The sequence below is a fragment of the Coturnix japonica genome, chromosome 11 (assembly GCF_054131305.1).
Source record: "Coturnix japonica strain WE chromosome 11, WE-NBRP24, whole genome shotgun sequence".
NCBI lineage: Eukaryota > Metazoa > Chordata > Aves > Galliformes > Phasianidae > Coturnix > Coturnix japonica.
Window position 1 is genome coordinate 1,987,814 of NC_140673.1, and position 22,228 is coordinate 2,010,041.

Here is a 22,228-nt window from a genome sequence, read left to right on the forward strand (position 1 = left end):
TGAACATGCTCTGGCTGGAGCAAAGCTGCCTGCTGCCTTGGCCTTCATGTAAGTTCTGCTGGAAATTCCTGGCCTTGTTTAAAAATATGATTTCAGCTGCTCCAGACCACAGGGCCCATGGTGGCATTCCTATCTGGCATGCTTGGAAGGCAGTATCATGGAGCTCTGAAGTTTAATTATAGCCACCATGGGAGATAATGCTGCCCTCCCACAGCTCCAGAAGGGCTTCCATAGCAAGAGGGACATGGTTGGCAGGGGGAAGTGGATGAAATCAGGGCAGTCCCAGGCTGAAAATCCAACCTGAAAATTTGTGATGAAGTTCGTACTTTTCTGATTAATTTGTCCTATTCTGGGGGGAGGCATGAAATAGCATTTATTTATTTATTTTATTTTATTTTATTTTATTTTATTTTATTTTATTTTATTTTGCATATATTTTCTGGGAAGTCTTAAAAAAAACCAACAAACATTTTCTTTCATATCTGATAGAAAATATGATTCTCTGTTTTACTCATTTTTTTATGCTTCTTTCTGTCTGATGCTTTAGTGGCAACAGTGTTTTTGGTTTTTTTTTTTTAATATCATTATTATGATCATATGTATTAATCCAAATACTTTTCCTTTTAATCTGATCAGGTTTTACAAATGAAGACAGCTAACAGCACAAACTGGAACCGTTTCCGTTTATATTTTTAACCGGTGGCTTTTTTGCAACTGGATAAACAAAAAAACATTAACAACCAATGCAACAAGCAGTATGATGTCTGCTGTTGTTCACTCTGAATTGGAAAGGAAAACATCAAATGTATTTTCTCTGAAGGAGGAGCGTTCAGGATGTCCCTGTGTTGCAGATGAGCTGGGTGCACGGAGGCTGAGAGGTGAATGGAAGGGGCCTTCCTGGAGTGACACAAGGAGGCCTGGGCCTGGCTTCTGGGGGTTTTACCCTCCCCAGCATCAGCTGGGGGGCAGCCTGGGGGGCATGTGTATCTAAACCACCTGCTGTGCTCAGTGCACATAATTGTGATGAGGAAGTTCTCTAGTGGTAAGAAGGGTGGTGATGGACATATGTAGCAATGAAAGCAGCAAGACAGCTGTTGACCTGCCTGCATGGCTTGACCTGACAGCAAAGCAGCGGTTTGAACTGCTGAGACAGTTTCTTCTGCCAGGAGTCACACTTGTTCTTGGGAGAGCCTTCCACAGGGTACCATGTAAAAATGTTGGGCTGTGTGCATTTTGGCTCAAAGAGGTGTTTGGGAGGATCTGACCTCAGCTTCATGCTTGGACACGATGCTAATCAAAAGCAGGCTGACAGCTGTAGTACCCCAAGCCCTGCTGGTGGCCCTGGACTCTGCCCTCAGTTCTCCAGTATGTGGTAATGCCTTGAAAGTCTTTCTCAGAAGGGTTTTTCTCGTAGCTGCTTCTAGGAAATTAGGCATAGGAAGCCTTTTCATTATTCAAGAAATTCATCTTTTTCATAATAGCCACCATGTCAAACTTGAGAAAGCTGAAAAAAATCCTGTCTTGTTTTCCTGGGCGTTTTCTGTCCGTATTTTAGTGAAACATGTTTGTAGATTGCAGCGACGCAGGCAGCGCATCACTTCTGCTAAAAAGTCTGGGGATTTTTCAGTGATGTTCAGTTCCCATAAATGTGCTCAGTGCAAGGTCCTCAGGAAGTTTCCCATGAGGGGGATGAAGGCTGCGGTCGTGCTGTATGGAGGCCGTAGCTCTGCTCCTGGTGGGCAGGTGGGCCTCATCCCTGTTCTACAGATGGGGACGGTGGTGGGCTGTGATTCTGGGGAGTGAATGCAGTACTCCATGAGCAGCCTGGGGGCGGGGGGAATGGAAAAAAATCCTTCAAAAGGGAACACTTGTGTGGGCATGGGTTTCCTGGAAGGTCTGCCAGGAGGGAGGATAAGGAATTAAAAAGAGCATTGTAGATGGGGTGGTCTGTTCTGAATACATCAATGAAATTTAACAATTTTCTGTACAAGACTCTTTTTAATTGGCAGAGGTTTTGAAAAAGACTCCCAGGCTCATGACCTTGGAGTCCGTTGCACAATACTCCAGCTTGAATTAAATAAAGGATTCTCATGAGAAGTAGCTGCTAAAATTCTCGAATTAGTGGAACTTTTGCATAAAATCAACATTGAAATCTGCTCAGAACAAAATACTTGGTTTTCAAAAAATGTGGTTGCTGGCGTAGAAAGGTACATTTGATTTCCTCAGCAGGACAAGAGAAGAGACTGCTGTTGGTGTTTCTGCTTTGAGGTGGGTATCTTGTTTCCAGGGCATCTCTGCTGAGAGATGCTCTGCCTGCACAGCATGCGGCTGTCCCCATTCACCCATAACTGGGGCCAGACGCACGCCCTGACGTGTGCAGGCACATTGCTGGAGAATGTTGAGACCTGGCATTATTTTCACAAAACAAAAGCCTGGGTCCTCAGCCAGCTTTGCTTCTAATCCAGCAATTTCACTGGGGGCTATGCATACTGCCTGCTCCTTTTGCTTCCTTTTGCCTGCCATACCACTTTAGAGTTATGGCTGACATAACTGATTTATATATAGATTTAATTGCAGGTAATATTTTCTCTTTCCTTTCTGGTGCCTACTTAGACCAAATGTTGGATCACTCTGCCTTCAAAAGACCTTTTTTTGGACAGCGTCTTCTGCATTGCTGAAGCATCTTGTTTGTTTCCCTCACAGGTACCTGTTGCCATCAGAACATTTATATCAAATTCATGTGGATCCTACACTCAAGTACAGCAAAAGTAAAACATTTAGTGAGTAAATCAAATATTTAGTATATTGATAAAGAATTATTTGGTATTCCAGCCTGCCCTCTCTGTGTTCTTCTTGTGAAGCATAATTTTAATCTATTTTTGAAGTAATTCAAGCGCTCATAAGAAAAAATATTTTAATATTTCAAGATGAATACTCTGCCCATCCCTGCCTTCCAATTTTAATGATGAATTTGTTTCAGAAGCTGTTTAATGAAGCTTGCCAAAACGTGGGTTGCAAGGGGCTTATTGCATTTGATTTTAAAAGCAGAGAGAAAAATAGCTGCTGAAATAGCGAATGGATAAACCAAGCACTTTTTTCTTTCCTTTATGTGCTTAAGAGAGCAATGGAGATTTGATTTTTCTGCTGCTGTTATATTTTGCTTGAACCTAATCTTGAAGCATCTCGGTGTGGCTGTTTGGTGGGCTGAAGCCCAAGCTCTGGCTGGCTGGCTTGCACTGAACAATGTTAGCAGGGTCTCTGAAATCCTCTTTTTATCTTATGCTTGCTTGTGCTTTGTTACTGAAAGATGAAAAACGGACTCCACGTTGCATTTCCATGCAAGTTCATCAACTCAGCTGAATCACCCGCTTCTAGAAAATCCCTCTCATGTGTGGCACTGTTTAGGTTGTGTGAGGCAGCCTCTGTAGATGTAGCACTAAACAAATGATTCAGGGTCTGCCTCATATACACAGCTCGGAAAGAGATGTACACATTAGATGGAAAGAGTCAAGAGCTATAGTTGCCAGAGATCTGCGGTGTGCCAAGGGATCTCTGATACCCACGTGGAGCATTAGCTGGTGTGCTGCTTGCATCTAGATGTTGAATGTAGTCACTTTTGTCTTGCTAAAGATGAATTAATCTAAAATTTTAGTAAAATTTCTATGAAAGCAGGCTTTAAACATGCCTTTAAAACACCAGATGATCTGCAACAAAAAGACAGAGACATATAACCTCAAAGACTGTTTCTGAACTTACGCTGCTGGAGTTAAGCTAATGTGGGTATTTGGGCTGCCCCCTCCTTCATTGCCAATTTAGTCTCTCCAGAGTTGTTCACTCTGCAGGGCACACACATTAAGGTATGCCAGAAGTTTACTGTCAGCCAGATCAGCCTACACTTGGATTCTGATGGGAGGCAGGGTCTTCCATGCATGACTGTCCTATGCAAAGACATACCAGCAGAACTGCACTTCTTATGGTGCTTCAAGGAGATCTCCTGGCTGAAAACTGGACAAAGGACACCTATAGGCAGAGCAAGCTGTGTAACAGAGTGGAAACAGAGACACTGAGCTAGGAGATATTGCAGGAAAACAGGAAAATGCCCTTGCAGTCTGAGAGAGAAAGACAATGCAGAATAATTTTGGAAACTGCTACTTCACTACCTTGGCACTGCAATAGAAGATGGTGTCTTTCCCAGCACCACTCATCAATTTGCATGTCCCATTCAATTTGTTTCCAGGTGCTGTCTGTCACCAGAAGGAAGCAAGAGCATCCTTGCACCACTGCATGTCACGTCTATGCAATACATTCACAAATAGTTGTGGAGCATGGCAGTAATGGAGCACTGTTTCGGATTACATCCTCCAAGAAAAGCCGCTGCCTGCATGTGATTTATTCTGGGTCTCTCTGAAGCTGCAGATGTCCATTAATCAAAAGAAGTTTTAAAGTACCTGTTCAAATAGAATGAGCAGAATGGATTCTGCCAGCCTGGGACGCAAGCTGGTGAAGGATAATGAATAAGACATTTTCCTACCATGCTTTGAAGCTGGATTTTTATAGAATATGAACTTGCTGGCTTGAAGTTTTACGAGGCCATTAGAAACACAAAATAAGTTCAGACTTCAGAAACAAAGTTGGCCAGTAAAACTGCCTATAAGGCTAACTCACAGTAAATAGTAATGCAGCAAGCATGTTATTAAGTGCTCTGTTCCTGGTGCTCTTTTTTTGGACTGTAAGCTTTGGCTATACTACAGCTCCTCATCTGTGAATGGTATTTTGTAATTAAATTATCACTATTGATACATTTTAAAAGAGAGGCCAAATAGAATTTAGAGTATGTTTGTGGGCGCTACAAATGTTTTAAGTTAAAAACTTCTATGAAGTTTTTATAACAAAAACACAAACAACAACAAAGAAAAACACCCAGATACTGAGAAGCACTGGTACTGAGATGTACCCACAGCAGGCAAAAGTAAGTAAGGGCTAATAAACGTGCTCACATGTGGCACATGCCAAGGCGTACCTGAGACCTAACCTGCCAAGTCCATGGACTCCACTGCAGCCCCTATCCAGGTGTGAAGCACATGTGCCGTCTGAAGAGGTGTGAAAATTGATGTCTTTTGGATACAGAATGGAGAATAAAATAGAAAGGCAATGCTCCGTTGCAGGAGGATCAGTCCTAGGCTCTGATGGTGTCAGGCCCTGGCCATGGTGCAGATTTCCTGACTTTTGTCCCCAGAACTGCATGTTGGTGGACACACGTTGTGAGGTGTTGGTTTGAAGAGTTGTTTTGTGTGCTTGAAATGTTTTGGCTTGAGGCAGCAGGAGGACTGTGCCTATTCTTGGTGCTGAGCTGAGCGTGAGTGATGAGCAACCTTTTCTTTTGCATTCTTCCAACAAGGGCAGCTCTTGGTAGTGCCTTACTCTACTCGATGCACAAAGCCTTGGCAGAGGCAAGCTTCTTTGGGTTTTGTGCTGTATTCCTCCTGGGTTTGTCCCGCATCAGAAATAGGTTTATTAGCAAGCATGAAATCTAATGATACTAATTTTACCCAAGATTATGTCTGTAAGACAGTAGCTCCTATGTCCTTCTTCCATTTTTATATTTTTTAAATTCAAAGTGTATAATAAATTTTTAAGCACTTGAAGAAATTAATGGCCTTTCACATCTTTAATTTTGTCTAGAAGGAAGGAGGGGATGTACTTCCCTTCCAGAAGCATTTTCTTCATCAGTATGTGCTTGAAGCCTGTAACGCTGCGGTGTGAAGTTACCAACAGGTGGACCATAGACATCTGCTCACTGATACAGCAGTGATCTGTGATTGATAAGAGAGACTGAGGATTGACAGTCCAGATCCTTATGTTAGCTCAGGCACTACATCTGTAAGAAGTCATAAATTGCCTACCATCTACTATTTCTCCCTAAATTTCTCATAGGAGGAGACATAGTCTTCTGATATCATTCAGTCTCCACTTGGTTGTCCAAGTTGTGCTGTGCTCACTTGGACCTCAAAACTAACCCCTTGTGTTTAGGTCATCACAGTCTGGCTGCTGGGAAGCTGAGCAGGGAGAAGTCCGTGCAGGGAGCTGAGCTCTGTAAAACTCATCTGAGAAAGTCAATTTCCCATCCTTCCTATGTTCTTCTGAGGGGAAACATAAAAAGGAAAGAGAGAATAAATAAATAAATAAATAGATAGATAGAAAGATAGATAATGCTGCAATGAAAAGGGATCTTGCTTTCATCTCATGGAAAGCCTTCTATGAAGAAAGTAGTGGCTAAATACTTACATTTCCTGGCATTATATTGAGGCAATTGCACTAATGCGATCTTATACACCTGATAGAACTTGCACCAAGAGGAAGCCTGGTGAGGATGGAGAACCTCCTCCACAAATACAGTAAAGTGTCTGTGAGATTGCAGGAAGCTCCACAGAAAGTTTAGGCACTTAGAAAAATGTTAATCAGAATCAGATAAAGACTAGAAACTGATGATAAGTCTTTCCCAAAATGTTTATCCCCTCCCCTCTTTTGAAGAGTCTGTTCTGCATCAAGAAACTTCAAAACAGGGAACAATTTTGTAAAATTAAGCATTTTCATGAAATAGCTGAGGTCAATAAAATGATATTAAAAAAGACTTTTTCAGAAACCCAATTAACCCTACTTTCTTCTTTTTTCTTATTTAACTGAAGTAGTGAGGAGAATGCTGTAGCCTTGTCATCGTCTGGGCCAGAAGTGTAGATGAAAACATTTGCCTAACCTTAGTCTTGAAAAAGGCCAGTTCCTACAGCTTTCTTTTATTTTTTGTTGGTGAGCTGTGGGTGACTCAGCTGATGGCTATTAGTGATTTTAGTATGTGTGCTAATTGTGGAATTGAACAAATTGTATGCTTTCTAAAGATCTTAATCTAGAGTCATTAGGCTGTTCCGTTTGGGTTGTGCTGGTATAGAAAAGGGGAATTCGGTAATTGCCATAGAAATTTTTGGGAGAACTAGTTCACAGAATGTAAATGCTGTGTGGTATGACTGGAATTAAGATGTGAAACAACAATGGACTTTGAACAGATGGCTCAGCGATGATGAAATGCTAACATTTAAATATGAGCAAATCTCCTGCAATATTAAAGTAAGAAGGGCAAGACTTCACAGGTTCGGGATGAGATAATAGTTGATATATAATAGATAATATAATGAACTTATTCTAAATTTAGCAGTCTTTAAGAAAGTCTTGCCTAAATGAGGTTTGTACCACCCATCTTGAGCATCCATCTGTCTGAGTGGAGGGATTCACACTCTGAAGAGATTCACCTCTTATCTGCTGACCACAGATGGAGGTCAGATGACCAGACTGCTCAGCTTTTACACCAATAAAGTGAAGCGAGAAGAATCTCAGCCAAAGGGCTCCAGCTTTGTATTTCTTCTTATTATTTGTGTATTTTGACACCAAGCACTACAGCCACTTTGCTTACTGGAGAGATGTTTTAAGTTACTGTAGAGGAACTCTCTTAAAACTGCAGTTATGAAGCTTCACTTACAAATTAGGGCAGCCTGTAACAAAAGCTAAACTTGGCTCTCTGGAACAGAAGTTTCGTCTTTACTCTGGGGCTTGAATTTTACATCTATGTGTAGAGATCCATCTTGCAGTCTGAGAGGCTCCTTCTGGCAAGAAGCTCCATGTTTTTAATTCAAGACTGGTGAGAATACTGTGCTTCTTTCTGGGACTAGTTTCCTTTCTTCTCAGGCAAGAAGACCTCTAGGAAAGCAGAAGGCTTCATATGTCTGCCCAGAGGCATGCGGCAAACTAGGGAAGAGAGGTGGGGCAGCAGGAAAAGTGTGTGTTGAATATCATTACCTGGATCATTGCTGACCATGCTGCTGGGGAAGGGGGACATGAGCTTTTCTCACCAGGTTAGACGTGGGCTGAAACCGTGGACTTGGACAGTGTAAAGATTAACCTCTTGCTGTCTGGTCTCTTCCTCTCCTGTAGAGTAAAAGCTGATTTTGCGGTGGGTTAAAATATCTGTCCCCCATTACCCACCACTTAGATAGTTTTTTAATTAACTTGCTCAACTCACAGGAAAAAAATGTTCTGTTTGAGGTATGGAGGGAACTGTGTGTGTAAGTTTCTAGTGCAGACAAAATATCAGACATGCTGTGAACCTTTAAAAAGTTTGCTTTTGTACCATATTAAATGTGATAAGCACCTGAATATAGTAAGGCAGTGAATCTACCTTCATTATATCTTAATAGAACTAAGACAGTGGTCCTTAATCAACTTTCCTCCTGCCCAGAAGCCAAAACCCTTCCCATGCAGCTGAAGTGCTGGGGGAGAGCAGCCCTTCACCAATATGGGATGAAGCTCCAGGAGCAGCCTCGTGCATCCAGACCTATCCCACACAACAGTGCTGCACTCCTGGCACATGGCTCATCACCTACGGCACATCTTTCCTTGTGTTCAGATTGCCTGTGGCATGGGAAGGGCCTGCAACCATGGGATGAAGAACTAGATGTGATGGATCTTGGTGGGGGGAGGGCAAAGTCGAAATATCCATGAAATGATTTTTTTTTCTTAGTTAAATCTGGACATTGTAAGGCTCTTACTTCTATCTATGTAGTGACTGTATCTCTATTGGATTTAAACAGGGTTTCAAACAATATAGACCTTGAAGACTCATCTGAATATCTAGTTCCCTCCATTGCTTCTGCGCTTGTCCATGCAAAATTGCTTGTTCCTGTGGCCCAAATCTAGGTCTCATGAAGGCAGCTCGTCAAAGCTCTGTGTGGTTTTTTAAGGCAGGGTTAGGTGGATTGTATTTTGGTATATGACAGCTGCACAGAATTCATACAGCTCTCAATCCACCAAAATCACTTTCATTTGTGATGAGACTTTTTAGTCCGTAATTATATTCATAAACATGCTTTAGAAAGAACCCAAGCCCACAAATAAAACAAACTCTAACTTTGACCTTTGCTTTTAGAGTACAGGGAAAACCCCCCAAAACTAATGGTTGAAACTTGAAGTATATATTTGAAATGAAATGCAATTTCAGCTCCCAAGTTTCCTCATTCTGTATATTTTAAGACCAATACTTCATGTGATGAGCATTCAAAAACAGTTTCCTCTTGCAAGATGCTGCATATTTTGATTAATTTCTCCCTTTTCTCCTTGAACTCTTATGTGTAAGAGTCAATGCATTCAGGATACACTAAAGTGACACATGGTAGCTTGATTTCAGATTTTTCTAGGGGGGGAAGTTAATTTAGTTATTTGAGGTTATCACTGGACAAACTAGACTTGTTTAATGTGGAACTGAGAGAGTAACTGGCTAGGCTGTAATCTTTGAAGTTGAAGCTGCACAATTCGTGGTTTGAAGTCCTGATAGAAGATGTAAAATCATTCATTTCAAATATTTTTTAATTAGGTTAAATTAGATCATTAGTCATGTTTGTATTGTATACTAAGTTGAGATAGATGAGATGCTTAGCTCTTTACTGAGCTGAATAAGGAAAGGTAGCAGGTTGTAAGTGAGATTGTGCTCCTTTCCCATGGGAAATTTAAGCTAATACTAGACACAGAGCATGTTAGCATCTGCGGGGTTATTTCACTGTTGCTATTATTTTATCAGTCATGAAATAGAATTCTCTGCTTCACTTTTCTGAGGACAGGCTTATCTGAATTCTGGAAGGCAAAGTGCCTCTGAGTCAGATGTGGTCAGGGACAGATATGGTTGGAGTGTTGCATGCCGTTTGCAAATCACATCTCACCAAGAAAAAAAAAATAAAAATCTCATTTCCTTAGAGCTCCCCTTGGACCTGGAGTGATTTTTGGATGTTTTCCTTGGTGTGAGAGTTCTGAGTTCTGTTTTACAAAGTGTGTGTCTTTTGAAAGGAGGTGGAGAGAGAAACTATATCTTAAAGGAGATGGAGAGAAAAGCCACATCCTGACGAGTTTTATCTTGGTTTTTGTCAGTAAGAAATACAAGTTGGGCTGCTACCACCTGCTTTTCAGACTTCATGAAACAGCTTAACACAAATTTCCGATTGTAGGTTGCATGGTTTCCTCCTCTCTAAATTTGGCTCTCATCCTGTATGAGCCAGTTCTGGAAATGTTTCCTTTTACAAGGAGTAGGGCAATATCTTCAAAAAGGATGTCTCGGTTTTCATGGGAAATTTTGAAAATTTTTGAAGGCTTCTATTGAAGAAAAAAGAAAGGCACCCACAGTGAATTCCAAGAAATCCCTCATGGAGAAGGGTCATGCTGTGGCTTCAGAGTCACCACATATCTCCATTCCATGTCTGATATTTAAGATGAAAAACCAAAAGATTAGAAATAAAATACAAAGCACAATGTGCAGCTCCACAGATGCTTGCAGTGAGGGATAACATCATTTGTAGCTGGTACATATAGGAACATTGATGTAAGGAAGATTTTTCTTCTCTAAGAAGGCAAAAATGAGTAGAACTAGGTTTGACCTGTTAGAACACCTGCCTAAGGAACTGAGGCAATTTCAAATGTGTGTTGTTAGTGAGATACAATCCAGATTGCTAGCGGTGTTGGAAGGTAAAAGGCACCAAAAAGGGATTTTTCTTCCTCCTATGCTTCTAATTCTGGAAAAGGAGGACAATCTGAATGTGAAATAGAGTCATTGTGATTGCCTTTTTTCTCCTGTTTAATCTATGAAGGGTGGATGTCTGTGCAGCACTTGCCATGACTGGCAATGCGATGGTCTTATTCGGTGACACTGATGTTATGTAGTAGCACACTTTTGAATGTATGGTAACCCATATGTGTAAAACAAACAAAGAAAAGTAAAATCTTTTGATTTTTTTTGGTTCAGAATGCACAATTTTGAAACAGTTTCAATAAGTAGCTTGAAGGCAAACTGATAATGAAACCCAAAACACTTTCTTCATTTTAATAACTTCCTTTCTCTGCTGTTGCAGTTGTCATCTGCAACAGAGAGCTGCTGTTGGCTGAAATCCACATTTGGCTGTTAAATTTTGGACTGAACACTGCTTAATGTTTGGTGATGTGCATTTGTATTTGTGTGTGTGGTCTGAAGTCAGATTCAAGCCAAAATGCTAATAAATAGAAAACACTGCAAGCAAGCCTCATCTCTACAATGAAAACATGCATGGATTCAACACACCCTTGCTTTCCTTAAATATATTGAGAATTTTTCTAAAGTAACTAGTTTTTTACCTGATTTTTTGCCTCCTCTCTACCAGAAAGCTGGCAGCCTGGATAAATGGTCATCTCTGTGCATTTTCTTGCTTATTAATCACTATTTTTACACACCTTATTTTCACCTATTAACAGTAAGACAACTTGTTTGTTGTTGTTTTTTTTTGCTGAAGAAAAACAACTTTTCTGTCAGTGAAACGATCTCCAGGAGGGACAGGGAGGTGGGGTGGATGCAAGCGTACTGGAGCTGTGTAGTGCCCTGTCTGTGCTGTGTCGGGACAGACAGACATGGAAGATTGCTGTGCACTTTCCATCCTTTAAATCTGCCTCAGAAAGGAGACAAAGAAAAAAACCTCTTTTCAGGACTGAAAATTAGATACTGAATGTTTTTCACTGGGACCGTGAGGAATGACTTCAGAATTAGATAAAATTAGATATCAACTGATGCTCTACCAGACTTTTTGAAAGGAAAAAAAAAACAAAAGGTCACCATTCCTGCTCTCGATGAGTCCTGTTTCCATGATACTGTGCGGGCTCTCCCATATGTGTGGGAGAGAAAGATGTGCAGCACTTTTTTTTGATCAGTTTCCTACCAAACCAGTACCAAAGTTTCATGTTGACTAACAGAAAGCACCGTTTCAGCCTCCTCAGCCTTCAGGACAAAATTCACCAGCATGGGGCCTCCACACAGCAGCTCCTGATTGCTGCTGAAGGTCTTTTTGGTAACCCAGTGAAAATTCAGCAGTGCTAGATGTGCCCAACTCGTTGGTGAGCTCCTGGTTCATGGCCCTGCTTTGTCTAGGTGGCCCCTTAAACAAGCCCTAAATAAAAGGTGTTTGCCTTTTGGAAAAGGGTCATGCTCTAAGGAACACTGCCCAGGGCTCACACTTCAAGGAGATATACAGGGATAACAACTCTGTGTCCCCTAGCACTAGTTCAGAGGGACCATATCCAAAATGGCTTCTCCAGTTTGCTTTCCTCATGCAAGTTCACCTGAGGGGTTTTCTTTTAAGCCGAGATCTGTCCACATCATGCCATTTTAAAGGGCTTGTTGTCTTTTAGGTCAGGTTACTCACATGTGATAGCTGCAGTAGGCAATGTCTGTGCTGGTCCTGATGTCTTGACCTTGTCCTCCATCCCACAATGCTGCTGTCAGCTCAGGCCAGCCCCACACAGCCTGGCAGCCACCACTTCCTTAGTCTGCTGCTGGCCCTCCACATGAACAGGTTAAAAGTGGAATGGAAGGAGCTCTCCTGTCCTCTCTGGGAAGAGCAAAGCTTACAGAAATGCCCTGGAAGTACCCGATGCAGGTGTGTGCACACAGCGGTGATTTGCTTAGCACATTAATTGTGCACTGGCAGTGCGTATGTGATTCAGGCATCTTGCATCAGCCTGTTCACAGCATACATGTCTTTTCTGCTTGTAGGTCAGAGAAATTCAGGGGTTCTCTCCTTTTTTCTAGTCACTGTTCACATGCACTCTGTATACCCAAGTTCTGTTTACGTTTCCTCAGGACTGTAAAACATCACCTTTAACTCATGACTATTTGTATCCAGACTCACAATGGAGTCAATTTATTAGCAGATCCTACCTTGTTTTAAGAGACAGCAAAGCTTTTTATAATGAAATCAACCTCCTGTGATTCTTCCTATATTCTGCATTAGGAAAAGAGAGAGAACAGTGTTGTTCACGCATTAATGCATTTGCTTGCTGAGTACCAGCAAGCACAGTACAGAAATTGCTGAAAAAGCCCGAATAACTTACATTGCTCTATGCTGCCTGCTCTGATTAAGGAGAGAGATACAGGAAATGATTTACTGCACTTCTACTTATGTACAGATCTTGCTGTGCTAGTTTGACTTTTAATTGTATGAATAATTTGATTGAAATACAGATATTACAGAAGGAGAGCCTTTAATGTCTCGTGTCTTGCCTCCAGGAACAAACTTATCCACTAACTGTACTGAACAACATGAAGAACTTACCGAAAGATCTGAGTTTTATGAAACAATTCAAATGTTTCATAACAGTATTCTCTATCTTATCAGAAACTCTAGAAGCAGAGTAAGTGCAACTACAGTGTTAAGAACAGTGTATCCATCAGCAAAGCTTCTATCATTTTATTGAAAGTGATCTGAATGCAGAGTGAGGATTATGGTGCAAAACAGAACAGTTAAGTACCTTGATTTCTTGAGTAGCTTTGACCTCAGAACAACCCTGTGTGGCCTGATGGGACTGCTGGTTTGAAGTTTGACTGCTGGTTTGAAGCTCATTTGAAGTTGATGAGAATGGTAAGATTATGGCACTCAAATAGATTTGTGTGGATTTTCTTTTCTTTAAAACAGACTTTTATTAAAAACATCATTTTAAAAAGGACTTTAGAAGAAGTCCTGGTCACAACATCTTTACAAAATGCTTATCTATAGAGATCTTACTTTAAGGAGGTTGCAGATTTAGAGGTCACAAATGGACTTTGTTATTCCTATAGTCTCTGCTAAAATCTTCAAGAAAAACTGCTTAATTCATTCCCCTTGGTCTAGATATGATGTAAAAGAAAAATGATTTCCTAACACCAAGGAGATAGTCAAAGTATTCTTACTCATCATTTCAGAGGCAGTTTTATTGCTTTTATTTCAAGGAATAAACTGATTTCCACATATTTTCCATCCCTTTTGTAGAATTATTTTCCATGAAAAATGTTGATCATGCACAATATAAACAAAGCAAAAGTGATTTATATTAGCTACTCTAACAGGAAGTGTTACAGAATGAAATCTTACAACATATTTCTCAAGGAGATGAAATTCAAGTCAAAATCATTCTTCTGATTGCAGTTTTTTATGATGTTGACATTACTTAAAAAATTGTAAAATCTTTGACATTTCTGGTTTTGTTTTCAGCCTTTTTTTTTTTTTTTTTTAAATAAACCAATCTATTCAAACTGTATTAAAAATACACAGACAAGAATGAGGATATGTTTTGTTTTCATTAGCTAGTTTAATGTAAAGTATACTGCCCCGGTGTGTGCCCCGGTGGCGCAGTGGTAGAAATGCCGCATTGCAACACCGGAGGCCCTGGGTTCGAATCCCCCTGTGGCGCAAGGGGTAGAAGTGCCGCTCTGCTACACGGGAGGCTCGAATCCCGGGGGGTTGGACTCGATGATCTCTAAGGTCCCTTCCAACCCGCATGAGACTATGACTATGATACTTTTGACTGGCACAACTTTTAGGTAGGGGTGGATAGGCAGCTTTGCTAATAGAGATGGAGTTCAAATCCACCACTTTTGCTTTCTTTGGTCATAAACAATGTTGAATGCCTAGTAACTCACAGAACTGGTCCAGGTATAAGAAACTTGAGAAGTCTCTCTGGCTCACAGTAAGGTCAATACTAAATTCAGACCATGAATTTATCTAGTTGGGTCTTCGAAACATCCAAGGATGGAGGTGAGGCAACTGCTCAAGGCAAGTTGCTCCCATTCTTGAACTTCTTTCATGGTTAAAAAATGTATTCTGGTAATGCAATCTGAATGTCTGTTCTTTCAGTTTGTACTGTTTGTCTTCAGCCAGTTCCCACTGAGAAGGGCCTTGCTACACCTTCTCACTCTTAACCCAGTGAGCTAAGTACTTTTTATCCTCTTCCAGGTTTCTGATACAGATATTAAAGTACCCTACCACAGGAATCTTAAGAAAGGATCACTTAAGACAGGAGGACATCTGTTGTTCTCCCTGCATTCACAGATGTATGCATTTCACCACAGGAGACAATCATGTTGGTCAGGCCATGCTGTTCCCAGTTGTAATGTTTTCCCAGATGTGTCCAGGCATGTTCAGCAAGGAGGCTTACTCCATGGCTTTCTGGGGATTGAACTGATGGTGTCTGACCTATATTATCCCCCATTCTACTCTTTGTCCATTCTGCAGATGGATTTCCTGTGAGTAACACTCGCCTTTTCAGTTGTCTGTGTCCTCCTCTGATTTCCAAGATGTACCAAAGCTGACAGAGAGTGACCTTGCAAGGACACCAGCCAGCATTCTCAGCTCTGGTGTATGTGACATACCCCTATGGACCAAGATTCATCAAGAATCCCTAACTTGGACCTCTTGCCCTACTGCTAGATTTCCTCTTTGAACCTTCTTCCAGAACTCAAGTGCCTATGAGACTTCCCTGGTGGGATGTGAGACAAGACATTGGTACCTTATTCCAATCTAATAAACTACCCTGCTTAGCACTGGGCACACATTTCTGTGTTAACCTTTCTACTGCTCATGTTGTAGAAACTGTTCTCATGGCCCTTAGCATCCCTTATATGTATCAGCTTGAGGTGAGCTGAGATCTTCCTGGCACCAACCTTGAATACTTAGGCCGTGTTTCCAAGTGCCTCTCTTGTAGCCTATTCCTGCTCTCAGATCCTTTTTGTTTGAACCTCAGCACAGATGAGGCTACCATACATCCCCAAATGGTGCTTCCTAATTTTTTAGGAGTAAATACTTTTTCAGTTTTAAGATGCAAAGTACAATGACAGTTATTTCCTTCTGTGTTTATGTCTAAGAGCAAATCCTGACTCTTCAACTTCTGTTTTCTCATTGTAGTGGATAAAAGCAGTGTGTTCAGCTTCTTAGCTGACTGTTAAGCCTGGTAAATATTCAAGTGAATATTTGGATGAGTAGTGCATCTGAATCATGAGTTGCCAGGAGGGAGTATTTATAGATGCTGATGATGTTTATAGAAATGAAGAAACATAGGAAACTTTGCTTACACGCAAAAAAGAAAAGTTTTTAAAAGTGTTTATTCTAGAAGGCAGAGTTTGACTCTTAAATGATTATGTGATGCTGCTGATATTCCACAGGCCCAGGCAGATCTCTGAATGTTTTTTCAAGGGCCATAGTGACCTTTACATGCTATGTTTAATGGCATTGTAGAGAAAAGGAAACACTGTTTGCATGCATTCTAGGATAATTGATTAATCCATGTTTTCTTATACAGTGAGTCATCAGATAAGTGCTAAAACTCTAAGAAGATAATGTTCACAACTTTGCAAAGTTCTTTTTCAAGGTAAACAACTCTGTGTTGCTACTGTTGTGTGATATTTTTATACCTACTGTATTTAGAGAAGGTGCATTCAAGAAGGATGTGGTCAAGCATCAAGCAGATTAAAGGATTAAAGATTTTTCCCTGCTCTTGTTACAGTCAACATGTTGTGAGAATTAATTGCTACAAACATTCAGCTTCCTAGACTTCTATGAATATGCAGTGCTCAGAAAGGTAATTAATGTTTTTTATAGTCCCAGGTACTTATTCCTATTAGCTCCACGGGTGACACAATGGAACTTATTTCTGTGTGTACAGTAAATTGTGCAAATACTGGAAATTGGATAATTTTGTTGACCTCTTTGTACCTAATAAGACTGGTGGAATGTCTTTAGAAGGTGGCTCAATATCTTTGTAAAGAGAGGCTTGAACTTTATTTTAATTAGGAGATTTGTGATGAACAGATACTGTGTAAAATTAAGTTGCATATAAAAACAGTCAGTTTCTTGTTCATTATTACAAGGCATCCTAGGTCTCACTTTGTCCTTCTGAACTGAGGTGTGCACAAGAATGTGAACAGGAAAGTAAACGTACTGTTTTTTTCTGCAGCGAGTCTTGCCATGGGAGACTACAGAGTTGCATTATAATGTATGACTATAGCAACAAGATGATTAAATCAGTCTTTCGACAGCTGTTGATCCCAGTCACTATTATTTCTTATTCCTGGTGATGATGTTTTTTAATCTTTTTCAACAGAATCTGTAGTCAATGGCAAATTTTGAAAATCCATTAATCTTTGAATTGTAACAAAACCCAGCTGAACACAAACTGAAAGCGCTCAGATTTTCTGGAAATTGAAAATACTGAGTTTTGACATGCTGTATGTAGCAGTCTTTTCTCTCAGCAATACAACCAGACTGAGTCAATGCTCACTGTGGTTCTGTGACAACAGCAGGAAAATAATAGTAAGTGACACGAAGGACCTCTTTGGCTGCTGGGATGTGTGTCTGTGGTGGGTGCTGGTCACTTCCACCTCCGTGAAATTTTATGACCTCGATGGAGGTGACTCAGATGAGAATATTTCTAAATTTCCCTTGGCAGACTATTGCAGTTTTATAAGCAGACATTATAAACAACACTCTTGTGAGCATGCTAAGCCCTTAAACATATATACAAATTTGTTAAAGCTTTTACATGAACTAATGTGAGCTAATGCAAGTTCTGTAATAACTAGATGAGATAAAATGGACTTTCCCTCAGGTATGATAATGGAGGCTTTCTCATATAGGAAGGGATTGTCTGCAAAAAGTAGCCAAGTAAAATGAATCCTCTGTACAGCCCAGGCATGGTGATACTGTTAGTTCTTACTTCTCTGCCTTGAAAATGGAGATCGGCACAGCTGACATTGCAGACACTTGAATTTTATAGGCTGTTTTTGTTTTGTTTTTTTTTTTATGCCAGCAGTTTTTAACATCAGTACTTTTCTTTAGTTCACACCCTCGGGTTGATGTTTTGCTGTCACTTGTGTGACTAGTTTTGCTGGCACATTAAGACGTATATTAAAATAAGGTATGGTTTCATACTATAATGATGACCTTATTGTCTTGCATCTATTTATGGCTAGTAATCACTGAATGACCTTTCTTCTATTAATTGTGACTAATTATTAAATCTGTTTGTGTTTTAGACTTCCCCAGTACATCATCGCAAAATTTTATTTTATAAGTTCAATGAAAAAAAAACACCCATTATTTACTTTAAAATTGCATTGGGTAATTTGATTAGCTATCAAGCTGTGTTGTGAGAAACACTGACTACTCCAGAGCTTCCTCTGAATGCCATCTGGTCAGACCTGCATCATGCAAGACTGAAGCAAGACTTCTGCAACCCGACCTGCTTTTACGATGTGGCTTAGACAGAGGTCTCCTGAGGCATTAAGAGCCTGTTTGTCCCAGCAGCCCAATCTCCTCCAAATTGGCTACTCTTACATTATGTCATTTATTTTCTGTAGAAATGGTTCTGTTTTTTGTCATCCTTCTGTTTTTACTTTTTCTCTTTTCTATGTATCCTTTTTTAAACGGATGGGGAGCTGGTACAAGTCCAAGGGTCCCAGCACTACTTTTCCTATTGAACATGTCTTCTTTGCAGACCTTTTGCCTTCTTCTGCAAACTAGTTAACAGGCAACATCAAGATCAGATCCATCTTTGTGATGTGCTGAGTTTTGCTGTCATATTTGAATAACGTACAGTGCAAAGCTGTGCTTATGAGAAGAAATTCAACATCTATAACTTTGCAGTTCTTTAATATTCTCTAACAATTCAATCCTAACAGCACTGCTTCACACTGAACACTTGTCCTTCAGTCAGCTAACCTGGAGAGCTGCACCAAGAGACCATGTAGTGGTGCCAGGAAATGAATTACTTTGGGTCGCTAATGACTTCTGCTTTTGAACTGGTGAGCTACCAAAGGATTATTTTTTTACTTTATTTTCAGTTTCAAAATTCAGTAAGTACTTGGCATTTTGTTTAGGGATTTCAGCTTATGAAAAGGCACTTATGGATTGTGGATTGTTCATTTATTTATGTATTTATTTGTCATGCAGTATGACCTCATAAATACCAAGGAAATAAAGTTTCCCATCAGGAATGAGACTAGGAATATTTGATGAATGGCTTTCAGGCTTTAGATTCAGACATACCCTGTTCTGCTGTACTCACCCACAGGTGCTTGGACTGTCTGTTAGACTGACCCAATGTCTTTTTCTGGTAAAAGAAAGAAATTCAGGATTGAAGATTCACAAAAGACAGTCTCTGAAAGTTAAAGTTTCTTTAAATTCAGCCTAATAACAGTGCATAAAAATGAAGTGAGTCAGCAGCAGTAAATTATATATATAATTAACTATGCTAGAGTTTTAAAAAACATTTCAGGTGTCATCATTAGAAGTATCTTAGTGCTTGTTTGGGTGCTAGCTTATAAGGTGCATGTGCTGTTTATGATATATACTACAACATGATAATACTCATTTGTGAAAGACAGTGTTTCAAAGGGGGACAGTGATGTTAAAATTTATGATCAACATATAACATGAAACCAAACAGAATTAGTGAAGGTCACAAAAGGGTTTTGTTTTAACGGGCCTGAAAGCTTTATCCTACACTGGAGCTTGCAGTCTCAGTCATGTCTGGGTGCTATTGTGCTAGCCAGAAAATAAGCAAATGGAAAAACAATTAGTCTGCATAGCTGCATTTTTCTATAAGTCATCATTTTTTTTCCTATTAATAACCAGACAATGTCAGAGCCCAGGGAGTTGGAAAAAAATCTTTTAAAACTATTGCTGCCATTCCAAAAAATGCTGAAATAAGCGGGTTGTTATGCAGCTATTCTGGAAATAGATGAGAGAAGGTATGGCTACGAAAAACTTTTCAAGTGTCATAATATAGCTCCTTGCTGCCTAAGCCTCTGTGTTTTCATAGTCTTCCTGGTCTCCAGTTGTAGGCATTTGGGCTGAAAAGCAAAGGAGTTTTATTTTATTAGATTTCTCACAATTCAGGTTTATGGTAATGTGATAACATTATTCTCTATGAAATGCTTTACTCTGGGCAGTATATTGTTGCTTGAATGACAGCATTAATAGCTGAGAGGACAGAAATCATTTCTGCTTACAAATTGTATCATCTTTTGGTTTTCCTGTACATTCAAAACCCTCTAAAAGATGGAGAGGTTGCTACTCTAGGTTGTTTAAAGATAAATCCTAGAATTTTCATTTTATTTCATCACTACCAAGTGACTCGTATTTCTCCCCCTATATGTCAGTGTAAGTCATAGATCAAGAAGCTATAGCAAGTGTTACGATTTCAGAAATTTTAGGAAGATTTTCAAAAATAAAAGCACTTCAGACAACTGAGATGCTCTGAACCATTCTTTGTAGGTACACAGCTCTGTCCATGGACAGAGAAGAAAAGGTTCCTTTTTGGGACCTCTAAGTCACAGCTAAGTTGAATTCCTAAAGCAGGAGGAGAAGGATTGGACAGGAGGTAGACCACCATTTGCCTCTTCCCCTTGGGAGAAGATTCCTGGGATTTACCATTGTCAAAGTGCTAGCCCTGCCATGGTGGAGGATTTCAGTGGCCAGTATTGCAAAACAGCCCATACCGGGCTCACAGCAGAAATTCTTCCTCTTGTGGAAAGCGATCGCAGGGGCTCCTGTTCCCAATCAGTGTAATTAAAGGACAGACACATGGTTTCAAACAAAGCTTCTTCCAGCTCTGTACCCATCTCCTGCCTGGGAAAGAAGCCCTATCTCCCTAGCCTGATGTGGTTTCACACTAAGAACACATAATGATTTTTTTCTGTGTACTTATGCAACACCCCCAAGTAGTTCTTCCAGCTTATTCTGGAGACCAGAAGGTGACAAACATCTCCCAACAACCCCTGCTGCAAAACTCTGTGGCCCCTTCTGTCTTATGTTGGAGCACAGTGACCCCCCCCAGTGAGGTTTTCTCACCGTGTGCTTTAGCAAGTCTCATCCAGCTGATTTGCAAGTGGGCTCCACAAGGACAGACTGATAGGAGATGACAAATGCATGGAGCTCGCCTACAGAGGTCACCTGTTGGTGCGATGCTCCTGGAGACCCTTGCATCAGCCCTGGAAATTCCTTCCATGCAGGGACTTGCATGGCTATCCGGTGGGTGTGTGCCGCGGGGGCTGCTATATCCCAAAGGAGGATGATGTGCTGGACTCTTCCAGCTGTTCCCAGCAGCTGGAAAATCTGTTTTCCACACAGGAAAGTGTCAAAAATGCTGGAGGCCCCTCATGTGGTTATTATCTGAAACACATTTGGCTATCTCTGACAGAAATATATCTTAAAAATCTAAGTTGGCATTTTCCTCCAACTCTTTTGGCAACGTTTTGTAATGAGAAAAATGAGTGCCGTTGGTTCAGCACTTGCAGGGACAATGTGCTGAGCACTGGGGCACTATGTGTACTCCAGGTGGAGAGGATTCATCTGCTATATAAAGCGGACCACCTATTTTCCCCCAACTGTTGGGAGAGTCACTTTTGAATTGTAAATTTGAATGTAATGTCTTTGTGGCCCAGCTTTCCTGGTCAGAACTGACCTGGCACCTTCTGGGGGGAAAAATTTCTGAAAAAGTGATTAAAACTTTGTTGGGCAACTCTGCTGCTGGGGACAGGGGAAAAAGTAAGGGGAAAAAGGCTGAAAAATAAAGGACCGGGGAAGGGGGAGATAAGAACAGGACCAAATGGAATTGGTGACTGTAGTAAAAGGCAAAGGAATTAGAAGTGGGGGAAAGTGCTGGAAAGAAGAAGTGTGAAGGGTACATCCAGATTCTGTGGATGTGCTGGCCAACATGTTGGCCCAGGGCAGCTCCCAGTGCAAATGGAGGCCCCAGCACAGCTGCAGCCCCCTGTCCCAGCAGCCATGGTGCCGGGCTGTTCACGCAGCTGGGCCTTGGCGTACTGCTTGCTTCTGCCACGGCCCACACTGAGGGCTTGTCTGCTTGACCTCACACTGTGTTTTCACTGGCTTTTCTCCATCACAGACTGCCTTTCTGCTCTTACTTTATTCTTAGTTGATTTTTTTTTTCCTTTTTCTATACTGCCTCTTGATCATGTTCTTACTCCTCTCATTGGTCCCTTTGCATCCTTGCCTCTGCTCCCTTGCTATTTTTTTCCCTCTACACATGGAAAATACCACAGCACTGATACTTCTCATCTGTGTTTTGTCCTACTAGAAAGGAAACCCATCACATAAAAGTCTGTGTTTTTCTTAGCTTCTACATCACAAAAGCTGCTCCCCACAGAGGCCTCTGGGCACCAGGACAATATAAATAGCAATAACTAACGGAGTAGCACAGGCACAAAAAAGGATGGGAGAGCTACAGCATGGATGGAAGTAAGAGCATTGGCCAGGTTTTTGCAAGGCTTTTCCCACTGCTACTAGCCAGTGAACAACTTACAGATGCTATAGTGCTTTTCCATACAGCAGCGTCTATCAACTTA

At 40.8% G+C, this 22,228-nt stretch overlaps 1 protein-coding gene across 1 annotated transcript in view; it reads left to right on the plus strand.

Annotated features, from left to right (window-relative positions):
* ODR4 (odr-4 GPCR localization factor homolog) overlaps positions 1 to 4,433 on the plus strand; it is a 73,943-nt gene extending 69,510 nt beyond the window's left edge. Inside the window, exons 16-17 of the transcript XR_004308220.2 lie at positions 2,704 to 2,780; positions 4,238 to 4,433. The gene's annotated coding sequence lies outside the window, so the exon portion shown is untranslated. The remainder of the gene's footprint in view (positions 1 to 2,703; positions 2,781 to 4,237) is intronic.
* Positions 4,434 to 22,228: the final 17,795 nt, after the last annotated feature.